The sequence below is a fragment of the Pinus tabuliformis genome, chromosome 2_1 (genome assembly GCF_031772625.1).
Source record: "Pinus tabuliformis cultivar Carrire ecotype Pingquan chromosome 2_1, CPIR1, whole genome shotgun sequence".
Classification (NCBI taxonomy): domain Eukaryota; kingdom Viridiplantae; phylum Streptophyta; class Pinopsida; order Pinales; family Pinaceae; genus Pinus; species Pinus tabuliformis.
This window is the reverse complement of record NC_142299.1, coordinates 5017668-5034205: the sequence shown is the minus strand read 5'-3', so window position 1 is coordinate 5034205 and position 16538 is coordinate 5017668.

Below are 16538 nucleotides of genomic sequence, written 5' to 3'. Positions count from 1 at the left end.
TTTTCCGACGAATTCCACAGAAAAGAGAGTATTTCCATCTATTTGTAGTGCAACAATTAGTACAAGAATAATTGCACATTTTATATATCTCATATTTATCTTTGCAATTCCTAAATTAAGTCAAAGTATAGCCTATAAATACCAATTAAAAATAATTAAATTCTAAGAATAGCAAATGTTGTAATACTTGACTGAAGATATAAGCGCAGACTAATGGATGAGGAAGGCCAATTGAGAATTTGAAGCCTTATCTTTTGTACACCTAGCCCCCTATATCATTCATAAAATATCAGCCAATCCCAAATTCAACTTTGATACAACCACAAATACCAATCTCTTAACAACTTGGGCAATTTATATTGGATTTACAAATAAAATACTAGAGCGTGAATAAGAATGGTGATTTGGAGGTTACATATGTTTTCAGGTAATTCACTAAAAATATGGTATAAAGTATACAAATGTTGGCAATAATCTTATCCAAAGGAGCTAGATCCATAATTTTCAGACCAATTGGAGTTCTCTTCCACTTCCACTTAGCTTAATATTTCGATTATAAAACCAAAAAAAGAAAGAAACAGTAGCCCAAAAAAAAAAAACAGTGATAATTAGAAACAAAATTTATATTTAATCTCATTTATATGAGAGTAATATTAAAATTTCACATCCACCTTTGAATGGATTTTTTTTATATTAATATGAATTTTATATATTATGTTTTAATAGAAAATTAAAAATTAACAATTTTCTAATAAAATTTATTAGATCACAAATTATTTATAAAATCAAAATTAATATTAAATTTTTTATAGTTTTTTTCAAAGAAGTTTTTAAAAAATCCTAAGCTTTATGATTTTCCTTTTAAATTTTTTTCAAAATAATTATAAAAAAATTCATAAAATTAAATAAAAAGAAAATAAAACACAAATTAATAATAATAATGGATTAAAAATTGAATGCCTTAAACCATACCTACCAAGTATAATACTATAGTTATTATTAATTTAATGATAGTAAGCTGACCACGATAACAAAAACAACCCACGATAATTGTCCTTAATATTAAATTATATATTTATAATAAATCGTACCGGTTCTCATTAAATTAAAAATAGAAGATAGGTACAGGATTCTCTTCGGTGGACTGAAAACTACATTGTACGGGCCTTCCTTCAATATTTATTTTCTATCACTGCAGAGACTTCAACTTGGACTTTACTAATATTTCCGATTCGTCGAGTGAGTTCAGTCAGTCACATGATAAAGATGAGGAGCTTCGAAAGTTGAAGAATTTATAATAGTTTTCAATACTGGCATACCACGGGGTACAGAGCTTGACAGTGGGCACTCAGAAAGCGTCATTTTGGGTGAGCCATTCCTGAATCTGGCGAAGCAACACAGGTATAGTTTTCATTTTTTCATTAGTTTTCGGAGTCGTTTAATGAGGTCGAGGAATTTCAAAAAAAAATTTATAAAGGTAGTGTTTGAATCGTGTTTTGTATGGTGGAAATGGATTCAGCACCATTTTAAAATGTCCAAGATATTCAGCCCCGTCATGATCGACAAGTCCACTACTATTTGATGTTTTAACTAGTCCAACGAAGGTAAAACGCGACATATTTTTCATGTTTAGAGAGTTTGAAAAAGAGGCAAAAAAGAAAACTCTAGATGTCCCCTTTCATGGGTAGTCCCTTAGGTCCGAAAAGGTAGAAAACAATACCCAATAGAGCCCCTTAGCCATGTTCGACTAAGGTATTCCTTTTTTTTAGTTAGTCTATCTCAGTCTAGAAAAGGGTTAAACTTAAACTGAGTAGACGTGTTTTCATTTAATTTTACAAGTTCGAAAAGACAAGTGTTCGCCAATCTTTTCATATTTTGGGAGACTAAAAAAGCGTTGAAAGAGGACTGTGGGGGGGTTCCTTTTTCGTGGGCTTAGAAATCCCGAAAAAGAGATAAAAGTATACTCTCTGGTCAAAGTAACTTTTTCAAAACATTGATGAAAACCTGCTATGTTATGCTCTTGACCTGCGAGAAGATACCAGAGTACCAAATATGCGAAGAAATAAACCCAGAACACAGAACAATAAGAAATAACAGCATGTATTTTATTATTCAAAAATGAACGCAATGTTCACTTGCCTCTTCGAGGGGGTAACCTCCAATATAGCTGGGCTTAATTACAAAATAAGACATGACGCTCCTTAAGGGGAGTCTCTATCCTTTATATAGGATTCATACATGCAATACCATGGGTTAGTACCATGGTTCTTATTAATACCATCTATCTAATACCATGGCCCATTTGCAACTAACTATGGTCCCTTCTTTAAATCCAGGTCAACCACTTGCAATTATTAATTTGGGCTTTATTGACTCTTTAACAAACTATAACTATGACTCAACCCTATTAAATAAATAAGGGGGTTAGGGTTGGACCCTAACATGCCCTCCCCCATAAAAATATCCTTGTCCTCAAGGTTGAAGCTGCGGAAACTACTGAAGAACAGTGGTTGGTTCCTAGGTCGAATCTTCTGGAGAGGTGTCTTTCCACTTGATGAGGACTTCCTTGATCGTGCGACTGCGCAGGTGCCTTTCTTGCGTGTCAAGAACTTGTTCAGGTTGGAGCCAGATTGAACCTTCTTCATCCAATTCCGGTAGACTGGTTTGAATTCTACAATGGTTCCCAGCCACTTTTTTGAGGCATGAGACATGGAATATGGGATGGATTTTTGCAATGGGTGGCAAGGCTAGCTTATAGGCTACTTTATGATGTGCTGAAGTATTTGATATGGTCTATAGAATTTTGGAGATAATTTCTAAAAACGCTTGTCTTTGAGTGATGTTTGCTTATATGTCAGCCTCAAGAATACTTAATCCACTTCTTGATATTTGCGCTCTGAATGATGTTGGTCTGCCTGTTGGTTCATGCGATTTTGAGCTTGATGGAGATTCTCTTTGAGGTGGGCCAGCATGGTTGCATGATTCTGTAGGATTTGATCCATTTCTTATACCTTCAAGCATCCCTAGATATAAGAATTAGGTGAATGAGGGAGTTGACCATAAACTGCTTCATATGGAGTCATTTTGGTGGTGGCATGATAGTTAGTATTATACCACCATTCAGCTAGAGGTAACCACTGTACCCATAGATGTTGTTTTCTTGAAGTGAAACACCTGAGGTAGGTCTCCAGACATTTGTTGACTGCTTCAGCTTGACCATTAGTTTGGGGATGATAGGAAGTACTGAGTTGTAGTTGGGTACCTTGTAGCCTGAAGAGTTCTTGCCAAAAGTTACTAGTGAAGATTGGGTCACGATCAGACACAATGGAAGTGGGCATGCCATGCAATTTGAAGATCTGGTCCATGAAATATTGAGCCACCAAAGCTGGTGTAAAAGGGTGGGGTAGGGTGCAAAAATGATCATACTTAGAAAGTCTGTCCACAAACACCATGATCACTGACTTGTTGCCTGACTTCGGAAGACCTGTAATGAAATCCATAGAAGCCTCCATCCAGATTGAGGCAGGGATGGGCAATGGCTGTAATGTGCCTAGGGATTTGACTGTTTCTCCTTTGTGGCACTGACACACATCACACTCAGCTACAAAAGTAAGAATGTCCTTTTTCATGCCTGTCCAAAAGAATGAATGTCAAGTGCGAGCATAAGTATTCTGAAAACCTGAATGGCTTGCAGTGGGAGATGAGTACAACTCTGCCAAAATGTGACTTTTGAGGGTGGATGTTGGTGATATCACTACTTTGTCCTTGTAGCGAAGAATCTCATTCTGCAAAGAGTAGCCTGCTGTGGAATTTGGATCTGCCTACAATTTATTAATGAGTTGGGAGAGCAAAGGATGTGAAAGCCATTCCTTGCGAGCCTCTTCAATCCACTCTGGAATGGGAAGAGAGATTGCTAGCAGGGTGCTTTCCTCCTCAAATTGGCGTGATAAAGCATCCGCTACGATATTTTCGCGTCCTTTCTTGTAAATTATCTCATAATCATATCCCAACATTTTGGCTAGCCATTTTTTTTTTGTGGCGAGGATAGGCGTTGCTCCAAAAAATATTTAAGGCTTTGATGGTCTGTGCGGATTTGGAAATGCCACCCCAATAAGTATGGTCGCCAGGTATCCACTGCATGTAAGATGGCCATCATCTCCTTCTCATAGGTAGATTGTCCCAGATTTTTCCCACTTAGTTGTTGGCTAGTGAAGGCCAAGGGTCGACCTTCCTACATTAAGACAGCCCCAATACCCATACCTGAAGCATCACATTCAATCACAAAAGATTTGGTGAAGTCGGGTAGTGCCAATACGGGAGTGGAACACATGGCATGTTTGAGAGCTATAAATGCATGTTGTGCTTCATCATTCCAGAGGAATGAATTTTTCTTAAGAAGGTGAGTGAGGGGTCTAGCAATACGACCATAATTGCGGACAAATTTGTGATAGTAGCCAGTGAGACCCAAACATCCTCTCAAGCTCTTCAAGGTCTTTGGTTGAGGCCAATCCTGCATTGCCTGGATCTTTCTGGGGTCCACCCTGACACCTTCACGCTCCACAATGTGGCCCAAATACTCAACTTCTTCCATGCCAAAAGAGAATTTGGACAATTTGACAAATAATTTATGCTTCCAGAGCAGTTGCAAGAGAAAATCTACATGTTGAAGATGTTTTTCCCAGGTGACGCTGTAGATGAGGATGTCATCAAAGAAAACAAGGACAAATTTTCTGATATATGGTTTGAGCAAGTGATTCATGAGGCTCTGAAAAGTGGATGGGGCATTACAGAGACCAAATGGCATGACCGGGAATTCATAATGGCCTTCATGAGTTCGGAAAGAAGTCTTTGGAATGTCTACTTCTTTCATGCGAATTTGGTGATAGCCCGAGCAAAGGTCAAGATTAGTAAAGAATTGAGCCCCATTTAGTTCATCCAGCAAATCATCAACAACCAAGATGGGAAATTTATCTTTGACCGTTAGCTTGTTGAGGCCCCTGAAGTCTGGACACATATGCCATTCCCCATCTTTTTTTAGCACCATGACCACAAGCGATGAATAAGGACTAATGCTAGGACGAATGACACCTACTTCCAAGAGTTCCTTGATGATTTTTTCAATTTCATTCTTTTGGGCGAAAGGATATCTATATGGGCAAACATTTGGTGGTTGTGCCCCTGGGACCAAAGTAATGCTATGATCATGTTCCCCTCTCGAGGGTGGAAGCTCATGAGGTTTATCAAAGACCGGTAGATGGTTGTTTAAGACTTGTTGCATCTTAGGATGAATATGAAGAGAAGTGGGTTCGAAGGCCTAGATGGCATTAAATTGGGCTATAACTCCATGGTGGCCCTTTTTTAACAATTTTTCCATCCTATGCGAGCTAATGATAGAAGGAGCACCTGCCTGGAGTCCGTGGAGGGTATGTGTGTGGTTGTTCTGCTTAAAGCTCATATATAACTCCTAGAAATCCATTGTGATTGGGCCGAGTGTGCGGAGCCATTCAACACCCAAGACAATGTCACATCCACCCATTTTGACGGCCAACATGTGGGTCTTTAGGTGATAATCCCCCATTTGAAGTTTGACATTTTCACAGCGACCTTCACATTTCATTGTCCCCCCATTAGCAATCTAGACCTGGAAATTAGAAACTACTCTAACAAAACAATGCACTGCTTCAGCAACTCCTTGATGGATAAAGTTATGCGTACTACCACTATCAATCAAGACTACTACAGGGTGATGCTTAATAAAACCTCTGATTTTGAGAGTTTGGGGAGAAAAAATTCCTGCCAAAGCATGAAGCGAGATAACTGGTTCTTCAGGTGTAGCTGGGAGCTCATTGTCCGACTGGTTTTCCTCATCTTCCTCCTATGGTCCCTTAAATGGTGTGGCTTCCTCAGATGAACCGTGATCAGTAGCATCAATTTGAAAGAATTTGGGTTCCTTGCATTTATGCCCCGGGGAGTATTTCTCATCACAGTAGTAACACAATCCTTGATTTCTTCTTTCCGCCATTTCCGCTGGTGAAACCTTTTGAACCTTAAGCGTTTGGGTAGTGCTCGGAGCCTGGGTGGGGCGTCTCTTGGCTATGAAATTTGGACGCGTCGACTGGGCCACTAACGCGCGTTCTACTTCACGGGCTATCTTACAAGCTGCCAGCCATGAGACTAGGTGTTTCAGTCGGACGTGGGCTTGTATGGCATCTTTGAGACCACTGACAAAGCATTCCAAGTAGAATTCATCTGCTAGACCTCCTGTGCAGAGGTCTATCAGATGAATTCAAAGGCTTTAATATATTCTTGCACTGTGCCTGTCTGTCGGAGCTTAGTAAGATGACCCAAAAATTTAGATTCATGGTCAAAGTGATCAGAAAGGGCTTTTGAGAATATCTACCAAGTCACTAGCCTTGCATAGCAGTGTTGATGCCACTACCACCATTTCCATCTTTCTTGGTCCAAGTACAGGCTTCCCACACTTAGCTTAGTCGCATCATCTTTGATGTGATTCAATGTGAAATATTGCTCCATTTGTGCTAGCCATGTGGCTGGATGAGAGCCATCAAATTTATACATGTCTAGCTTGGGTGGTCGAGGCTAGGACTGTTGATGGTTTCCATAGAAGTGAAGAGAATGGCTAGACTCACCCTCAAGGTTTTCATTAAAATCATATGCCTCCGATTGTTCCCCTGACTTGCCTTTTGTGATTGTGTCATGTAAGGTCTGGATCTACTTCGTTAATGCCTCCAACTTTTTTTCAAGGGTGTCTATCTTATCATTGGCCATAGCTTGAGCTCTGATTTGTACCATGCATAGATTTGGTGCACTTGTCGTTACTGTGAAAAAAAAAAAATTGGGACCACCCGAAATTTTGACGCTGACAAGTGAATGGTACCACCTTGCTCAGCCCGTCGACCTGATTCTTATGGGCTAAGTCTCCTATAAGCATCGACCTGATTTTTTTATTTTTATTTTTACTCCGAAAGGAGTTTTACTCCTCGCTTAGGAATACTGCAATAGCCGATTCCCAAAAAAGTTAATTCTGCCCAATGTCCTGTGAGAATCATGCCCAGGTAGATCTGTCAGCGAAACCCTCAACCACAGAGTATGAGTAGAAACGTAGCAGTGATCGAACCCCTGCTGCTAGATCTGAATGGCGGATCTGACTATTGCGACTGCTACAGAACCGAAACTGCTGGATCTAATAGATCTTATTGGCGGATCAAATAAATCTGAATGGCGGAACTGATTGTTGCAACTGCTACCGAACCCAACCTGCTAGATCTAATCTGAAAAAGATGATGCGTGATCGAGAGAGAGACAAGGGAACTATGGTCTCAAGGAGTGTTAGGTGCTATAGATCGCAATATACATAAGGGTCCGACAATAGTACTCGACCCAATCTTTCAAGGCACTAACCAAGGAGGATCAACCGTACCCTTAGCCGTAAAACCCGATTACCATATCGTACGCGCGAGTAATCTCCCCGAGTGTTGTTCTCAGTGTACTGTAGCAGCAAGACGACTGACGGTTTATCTATGGCGAGGTTTCAAGGGATCCTAGGGGGCTTCCGATATACCCAGAGGGCACTTGGAAGACAGTCCATGTGCAGTTTTGTCTAATGTGCTACTACTCGAAGGGGTACCCACAGGAGTTACAAGGGATTCCAACAAGCGTGACCACCTCTTGTATTTCCTACGTGCATGCCTCACCAAATCCGCAGGTTTATGCACTCAATGACAAATCTCGTGGTTTAAAGACGCCAGAACACGTCTCTAGCCAAAAAAAAAATCTGCTAAAAATGGAGATCCCACCGGTCCTTGAAAGTGCTCTGATACCACTTGTTATGCTCTTGACCTACGAGAAGATACCAGAGTACCAAATATGCGAAGAAATATACCCAGAACATAGAACAATAAGAAATAACAGCATGTATTTTATTATTCATAAAGGAAAGCAATGTTCACTTGCCTCTTCGAGGGGGCAACCTCCAATAGAGCTGGGCTCAATTACAAAATAAGACATGACGCTCCTCAAGGGAAGTCTCTATCCTTTATATAGGATTCATACATGCAATACCATGGGTCAGTACCATGGTTCTTATTAATACCATCTATCTAATACCATGGCCCATTTGCAACTAACTGTGGTCCCTTCTTTAAATGCTAATCAACCACTTGCAATTATTAATATGGGCTTTATTGACTCTTTAACGAACTATAACTATGACTCGACCATATTACATAAATAAGGGGGTTAGGGTTGGACCCTAACATGCTAATAGTTGTCAACCTACTCATAACACCACAAGAAGGATTAAACGTACCTATTTCATAGTAAAAATGAAGCATATCTACGTCAAAACACTAAAAATGAATAAAATAATGAGAAAAATGACCATAAATATTCAAAATGACTTGTCATTTTTTCCATTTCCCATTTTACCTTCAATAGTGAGTATTTGGAGCCCTTTTTACCTTGACCTTTTGTAGCTAATTGTGGCCAATAGAGGGAACCATTTCAAGTTTCGTTGCTTCCAAGTAGGAACTGAGACATTTATATATCTTTCTATGGTCCATTTTCTTGATTTCATGCAAAAAATTTAAGGTTTTTAGGCCAAAGGGGTTCATAAAAAATGCCTTAGGACCAATGCACCCCCCGTGTCAGAAACTGCGTTGCAGCTGGGTAGGGAAGCACTGTAGGTAGAGGTGCAATGCTCTAGTAGACACTGTTGGGGTGTGTTGGGCGCATTTTCCTAAATTTTTTCTTAATTTTGCCTCAAATTTTGTCAAGTTTTTTGCATGGGAAAGAGCTTAATGTATCCCTTGTTGATTTCTCATGTACCCATTAGCAAAAAATTGGATTCATTTGGTGAGAAAGAGAACATGAGGAACAATATTTGAATGCAAAAAACGACCCTGCTACCTTCTACGCACTCAAAAATTGTGGGTTATTGAAATTATTATGGCTTCCTAGTATGAGGCAACAAATGGAGTTGTTAAAATACCTTGTCTGTTCATGGGACGAGATTCCACTTGCCCTACCATCCAATTTCAGCCTATTGTGTTGTATTTGTTAGCCTTGAGATGAAATCCCATATGCTTTAAACTTACTCAATTGGGCGAAATTGAAATGGAAGAAATATTTTATGATATTGAGGCATTGGTCCGAAACTCCACTATACAATACAAAGGAATTCGTTAAACTGGTATTCATCCCTGATATTCTAAAAAATATTTAGGATACTCTGGAGATGTATCCAAACCTCCATTGTCCCATATTCAAAAACAAAAACATCATCAACAAAGAGAAGATGTATCATAGTTAAAACTTTTTTTCCTTCTATGAGTCCATCCTAACCATTTGTTTTAGTAAGTAGCTCAAGCTTTCCACAACCAACATGAACAAAAATGGAAACATTGGACATCCTTGCCCAATGACCCTTGAGGATTTGAAGAAATTTGATGGAAATCCATTGACTAATACTACAAATTTTGATGATGAGACACATGCCATTATCCAATTTAGCACTTCCAACAAGAGTCCAATCTGAAGAAGAATGAGTTTGAGAAATACCAAGTTAACTCTATCATAGGCTTTGACTAGATCCAATTTTAGTATAATTCCAGGTAGCTTATTTTTCTGGGGAGTATGGAGTCCTTCCTATGTTGCACCTACCACATCTATAATTTTTCGTATTTTTTAGAAAACCAAACTATTCTGGGGACAACCCTTCTAAGAGATGGTCCTTTAATTTGTCAGATAAAATTTTCGAGTTACTTTTATAAAGAAAAATTCACAATGAAATAGAATGAAATTCATCAAAAGTATCAGGATTTGAAATCTTGGGTATGAGTGAAAAAAATGTAGCATTCAATTCCCCTATAATTCTCCCTCATGGTCTTAATTCCTCCATTACTCTAACCAGGTATTCCCCTAGAAGCGTTTCCACCCATCCAAGTCATGACTCGTGGATTTCTTAGCCTTCCTTAGCACTCCTAGAATCTTTGCTTGTGTTATTGGCATGACAAGAAAATGATTAACCTCAAGCTCTAAAAGTGTAGGGTATGCACTAACAACGTTCATCTATTCCACGATACGATTTATTACATGCTCTTGGAAGATATGTTGAAAATGTTTGACCCCCTCCTTTCATAGGTCCCATTGTGTAGATATCAGGTTTCCATCCTTTGATTTTAATACCCAAATAGTATTAACTCCATATGTATGCTCAGTGAATCTATGATTTTTATTTTTGTTTTTATCCCCTTTAGTTAACCAAATAGCAGAACTCCTTATCCTCCAATTTCCTTCTCCCTTCACGAGGAGAGTCTCTCATTTTTCCTCCCAATATTGTAGCCCTAACAACCCTTGTTCCTCTAATAAACTAATAGGGCACTTTTTTAATAAAACTAATATTTAATCATTTAGAAACTGCAATTCCCTTTCTTCTTCAAATCTCTTCCTTGTGTCCCATTCATTAATTTGTTGTTTGACTAGTTTAAGAGCCTCCATCATCTATTCTGTTGTTTTAAGTGGAAAACATGGATCAAATTTATTCCACATAGATTTTACCAGTTCCCCAAAGATGTGTCCTTGATCTAGATAGGGTTAAATTTATAAGGTTCTTTCTTCCCCCTAAGTTTACCAAGTTTTAGAACAATCATAGAATAATCAAACACCCTCATAGAATGACCTTCCTTCACTATCTAGCTTTTTTGTGACCCAACTAGTGAAAATATGTTCTATGCCGCCAAAAATCTATCCAGAAGCTTAGAGAACTAGCTTCCATATCCCATTTGTTTATCCAGGTTGGTCCAATTGCTCTAGCTTCCACATCAAATAGGTTATAATATTCAAATAACTCACTAAAGAATGGAGAAAGGGGATTTATGCATGACCCAATTTTCTATATCTTACAAAATTAGATTTAGATCTCCCATAGGATATAGTAGGAATCATTCAAATGGCATGAATCCTTCATTGAAAACCAAAAGGTCTCTCAATTATTATATGGGCCATACCAATTAATGAGTTTGAAATTAAATTGATCACAAATAGAGTAGCCTTCTAAGTGTATCCCTTCCAAAGAAGTAAAGGTGATCACATTCCTTATGCCTTCATTCAAAGTTGTAACAAGACCTCTAGGAAGACATGCGACATCAATTGAGCTAAATTATCACTTTGACAAAAACCTTGAGAAAATTGACAACCTTTGAACCTTCAAATATTGTTTCTTGTAAAAGAACTATATTCGACCTAATTTCCTATATTAGCTTTTCAAGGGCACTCTTTTTGGGGACCCCTCGCACCCCCCTAACATTCCAAGTGAGAGGTAACATTAGACCACCTCCATCCTGGGCTTGGTCTCTCTGAGCACTTGAAATAAAGAAGTAGTAGAACTTTTTTAGATTGCATGTGCCTCATTTGTGCCTCCTAAAAGGTGCTCCCAAACTCCCCAATGCTCCATGATCCTCCATAACATGACCCTTGATCAGTTCTAATTTTTTTTCTACTAGAATGAAAAATCCTTGTATTCCCTATACCCCTCCCTCATGGAGAATAAGTGAGATGGGAAACCCATTGAATACCAACATCCACACCATGAGACCCAATTGAAGCAACTTCAAAATCTCAACTATGAGTTGTCCTAAACTCCTTAGTCTTGAGAGGCCCCATAATTGAATCTAGGATCAACGAGAAGGAGCCTTGAACAATTGAAATTGTAAGAAAATGATTTTGGTACTTGGCCTTTGGTTTCTTAAATTGTGTTACTTCTTCCAAAGTACCATGCAAAGCGGTTGAGTCCCCACCATCTCCTATGCTACTCAACCCTCCAACATTCCAGGCATTAAGATACCCTGTTTTCTTAAAATACTCAACCACTTCCGTCTTCAACTATAGAGTTAGGCTAGTGGCCCTGTGTGCACCAACCTCATGTCCCCGCTACAAAGCAATGAAACAAAATGTTGCATTGAAGACAGTTCTTCATTGAGACTAATGGAACTTCTCCCAACACCATGTTTATATAAACTCTCCCAAAAAAAACTATGAAATCGACCATGAAATCACCTCCTCAAAAGTTATAAAAAGCGTGAGTCAAAATAAATGACAAAACCCCTAACACATCCTTAGTTCCAATGTCTAATTAAAAAAGGGTGTCCACCCCCACCTCAAACCCTCTTGTTCCCAATGGCCCGTAGTAAAGCCTCTACTACTAGACACCTATTCCGATCCTCCCCAACCTCCCAAAACTAAGAGAACCCACCAACAAAAATGAAAACGATGAAAATGGAAAAAAAAAAAAAACATTTTCCATACCTAGTTTTTTTTAGCTTGATCTAAAAAAAATCCAACAAAATTTTGAGCACCCATTACTTTTGCTTCAAGTGTACCTTCAACTAAGAATCTAACTAAGTTGTCTTCCTTTCCAATAACTATGTAGTTGACCCCGTGCAAATAACTCATCCAAACTCTATCGTTGTCTTCGCGATGAAGTTAGAATCGGATTTCCAAATCTTTCTATAATCATATAATTATATGTTATTAAATAACGAATATACATCAATTAAGTTAATTAATTTTCCATACATATCTCCGGTCGAACTGATTGTTGACCTATTTACCAATAATAATATAAAATTGGGGTTTATAAATAAAAAATAAAAATTGAATGAACATAAGCTAAAAGTTGTCGGGTTGGTTGTCACAAGGTCAACACGTGAAAGACTCAACCAACTCTTCAAAATATCTTGAAGCGTGGGTCGGCGGATACGGATTTCTATAATTTTGATAAAATCATTTTTTAATTGTGATGAAATAAAAGAATGTGTACACTGTTCACAAAATACTAAACGGTAGTTTGGTAACCACACGAGGCGCACTATGATTCCCTAAAAAAACTAATTTATCTAAATGAGCTGTCCACCAGCTAAGTGTTGACTTAATTGCACCGCCTTCGTTGGAATCAGACCAATAATGAATGTGCTATTTTTTTTTTATTTTTTTTGTCTCATTTGGGAATATTTTTTTCCTTAATCCAGATAATAAGGTGAAAAATCTAATTGGCTAGTAGTACTCTGGTCAATATTTAGGTCTTTTCAATTTTACGGAGAGTGTATAACTTGCATTGGTTTGTGTAAGATAATAAATAAAAGTAATAGAAATATTAAAATTTTGTTGAGTTCAATTTCGGAATATGATTTGTCTTGGTTTGTGTATGGTAATAAATAAAAGTATAAAAATATTAAAATTTTGTTGAGTTAAATTTCGAAATATTATAATAGTAATTATATTTTGTCAATGATTTGAATTTCAAAGAAGATTTATCATCAAGATTTTTCTATGATTTATAGAAGAGTTAGAGGAGAGGATACATGGAATGAGATCATTTTACCAAAAAATAGGATTAACGTTGCACGAAGAACAATGGACCTTGAATTTCTTAACTATTTATTTATCTTCCCTTGAATTTTTTATAGAGGGGATACATGGAATGTGAACACTTTACTAGAAAAATTTAGGATTAAAATTGCACAAAGAACAATGAATATTGAATTTCTTAACTATTTATTTATCTTCCCTTGAATTTAGTATGGAAGGGATACATGGAATGTGATCACTTTACCAGAAAAATTCACGATTAAAATTGCACGAAGAACAACTAACCTTGAATTTTTTAACTATTTATTTATAGGGATACATGGAATGTGATCACTTTACTAGAAAAATTTAGAATTGAAATTACACGAAGAAAGCGGACCTTGAATTTCTTAACTATTTATTTATCTTTAGTTCTAGCTCTTCTATCATTCATTCAAAAGCCCTGATGATGGATCCCCTTTGGTATTGTGAAAGTATGATGGATCCTCTTTGGGATTGTCAAAGTATGGTTAGTACAATGGATATTCCGAAATTTAACTCAATAGCAATTAACCACAGAATTCTGAAACAAATTTAACTCAACAGAAGTAAACAGAGGGGATACATCTAATGAGATCACTTTACTTAAAAACTTTAGGATTAAAATAGCACAAAGAGCAGCTAACCTTAATTTCTTAAAAACTATAACTATTTATTCATCTTCCGCTTTAGCTCTTCTATCATTCATTCTGGTGGATCCCCTTTGGGATTTGAAACGCAGACAAAGTATGATCACTATTGTGGATATTCCCAAATTTAACTCCACAGAAATTAAGGAGAAGTCTGAAATCCAATATTAAAATTTTATATTTTGTTTTGATTTTTTGATTTTTGATTTTTGATTTGGTAGAGATTTGTTGAAATTATAAATTTGAGTTGCGAACTATAATAAAAATGATTTAGGGACTTTATATAGTCAAAAACACATTTTAAATAATAAAAAATCATGATTTAACCAAAAATTATTTCATAATAAAAAAACTTTAAAATATAAAAAAGATATATAACACTCTATTTTATTACTTTAACAATAAAAATATCAAAATTTTCATTAAATAATAATAAAAAATAATATTTGTATGCAATATTTTTCTATAGTTTATATATTTATTATTTAAAAATTATTTTAAATTGTATAAATAAATTTAAAATTAAACATTTTTGAAACATTTAAATTATTAAAATTTACACCTATAATAATATTTACAAATTTTAATTAAAAAATAATAAAAATATAGAAAACTTAAAATTTTAATTTCAGTTTTGTAAACATAAAACGTTTTTTTTATTATGAGGAACTTTTGAATTTTATATATAAAGTTAATAAAAAATAATAAAAATATATAAAACTTAAAATTTTAATTTCAGTTTTGTAAACATAAAACGTTTTTTTTTTATTATGAGGAACTTTTGAATTTTATATATAAAGTTAGGTGTGATGTTCCTATATCATCTAGATGAGATGATACGATAAGAGTTAGTCCCGGTGATAATCAAATGGAAAATAACTTTTTATACAATTTTTGAAATTGAAAGATTAATTTTTGTTTTTAATTAATTTTAATTTTTAAAAATTTTATTTAAAATATATTGTAACGTAGGTTTTAAGAAATTTTAGAGGCAGATTTTAACTAGGAAAAATAAAGATAAAGAGGTTTTCTCATTAGAAGACATTGATTCTGGGGTTATGGGAAAGCTAAGGATATTGAAGGTTACCAGGCGGAAGTGTTAAAAATTGGAGGTCATGTCCTCATCCCCCACATCCACAAGCTTTTCAATCAAGCAGTCAAGCAAGCTTTCCCTAAACCATCGACTCAAAGCCTCATTATCCCTATTTTTAAAAGTGGGGATACAAATAACCCCTCTAATTATCGGACAATTATGATCAGCCCTCTCTTAGCCAAGTTATATGGTATTATTTTGGAAAAGAAGTTGAGCATATGGCTTGAAAGTGAAGGTAAGCGGGCTAAAGGCCAAGTAGGTTTTAGAAGGCAACAATCAACAACGGACCAACTCGTTACACTTAGGATCATTGTGGAGGAATGTCGCAATGATAAATCCAATATCTTTTGTTGCTTTGTGGATTTTAGAAAGGCTTTCGATAAGATTCTTAGAAACAACCTATGGAATAGATTAGAAGAGCTAAAGGTTCCTTTCGAGTTGAGAATTGTCGCTATAAGGTTATACGAGAATGTAATTGCCAAGTTAAAAAGCAATGAGGGGTGGTCGAAAGATATTAAGTGTAATATCGGAGTTAAACAAGGTTGCCCCCGCTCCCCTACCCTATTTGGCATTTACATTGATAAGCTAGAAGGTTGTTTAGAGGAAGCAGGTTGTGTTGGCACGATCTTAGCTGGGATAGTCATCATCCTTCTTCTCTATGTTGACGATATTATTCTTCTCGCTAGGTGCCCATCTAATCTTGATAAGCAACTTAGACTTCTTAAGGATTTTTTCTCTACCATGCGTATGATTGTTAACACTAACAAAACAAAAGTTATGATTATCAAATCCAAGAAGGACACTTACACTAATTTTATGTATGACAATCGTAACTTGGAGGAAGTGCCGTCTTACAAGTACCTAGGAATTGATATTCATCACAATTTCAATTGGAACTATAGCATTGAGAAAATGATTAATGGGGGGTGGAAATCTTATTTTGGTCTTGAAAATAACTGTAAAATGACAAACCTCGTAATGTGGGATAGGAAGAAGTTCCTGTTTGAAACTTTAGTCGCTCCTATTATCTTATATGGATGTGAGGTTTGGGGTTGCAGCATCTCTAGAGAATCCAGGAGAAATATTGAGCAAATCTAGTAGTGTTTTATCACGTATAACCTCAAAATTAAAAGCAATACACCCTATCCTATTTTCCTTATAGAAGTGGGTCTTTCCCATATCGAGAGCCTAGCTATGACTAGACTTTTGTTGTACAAGCACAAGCTCAATAACATAGGATACCATAGACTTCCTAAGCTAGCTTTAAATTATAGCCAAAACCACCTAAGGCTCAAACAAGGTTGGTGCGTGGTTAAACCATTGGGAGATCGACGAGAATGTTGCATTACAAAACATAAAAATATTGTTACTTCTAAGTTCAAAAAAAAGTG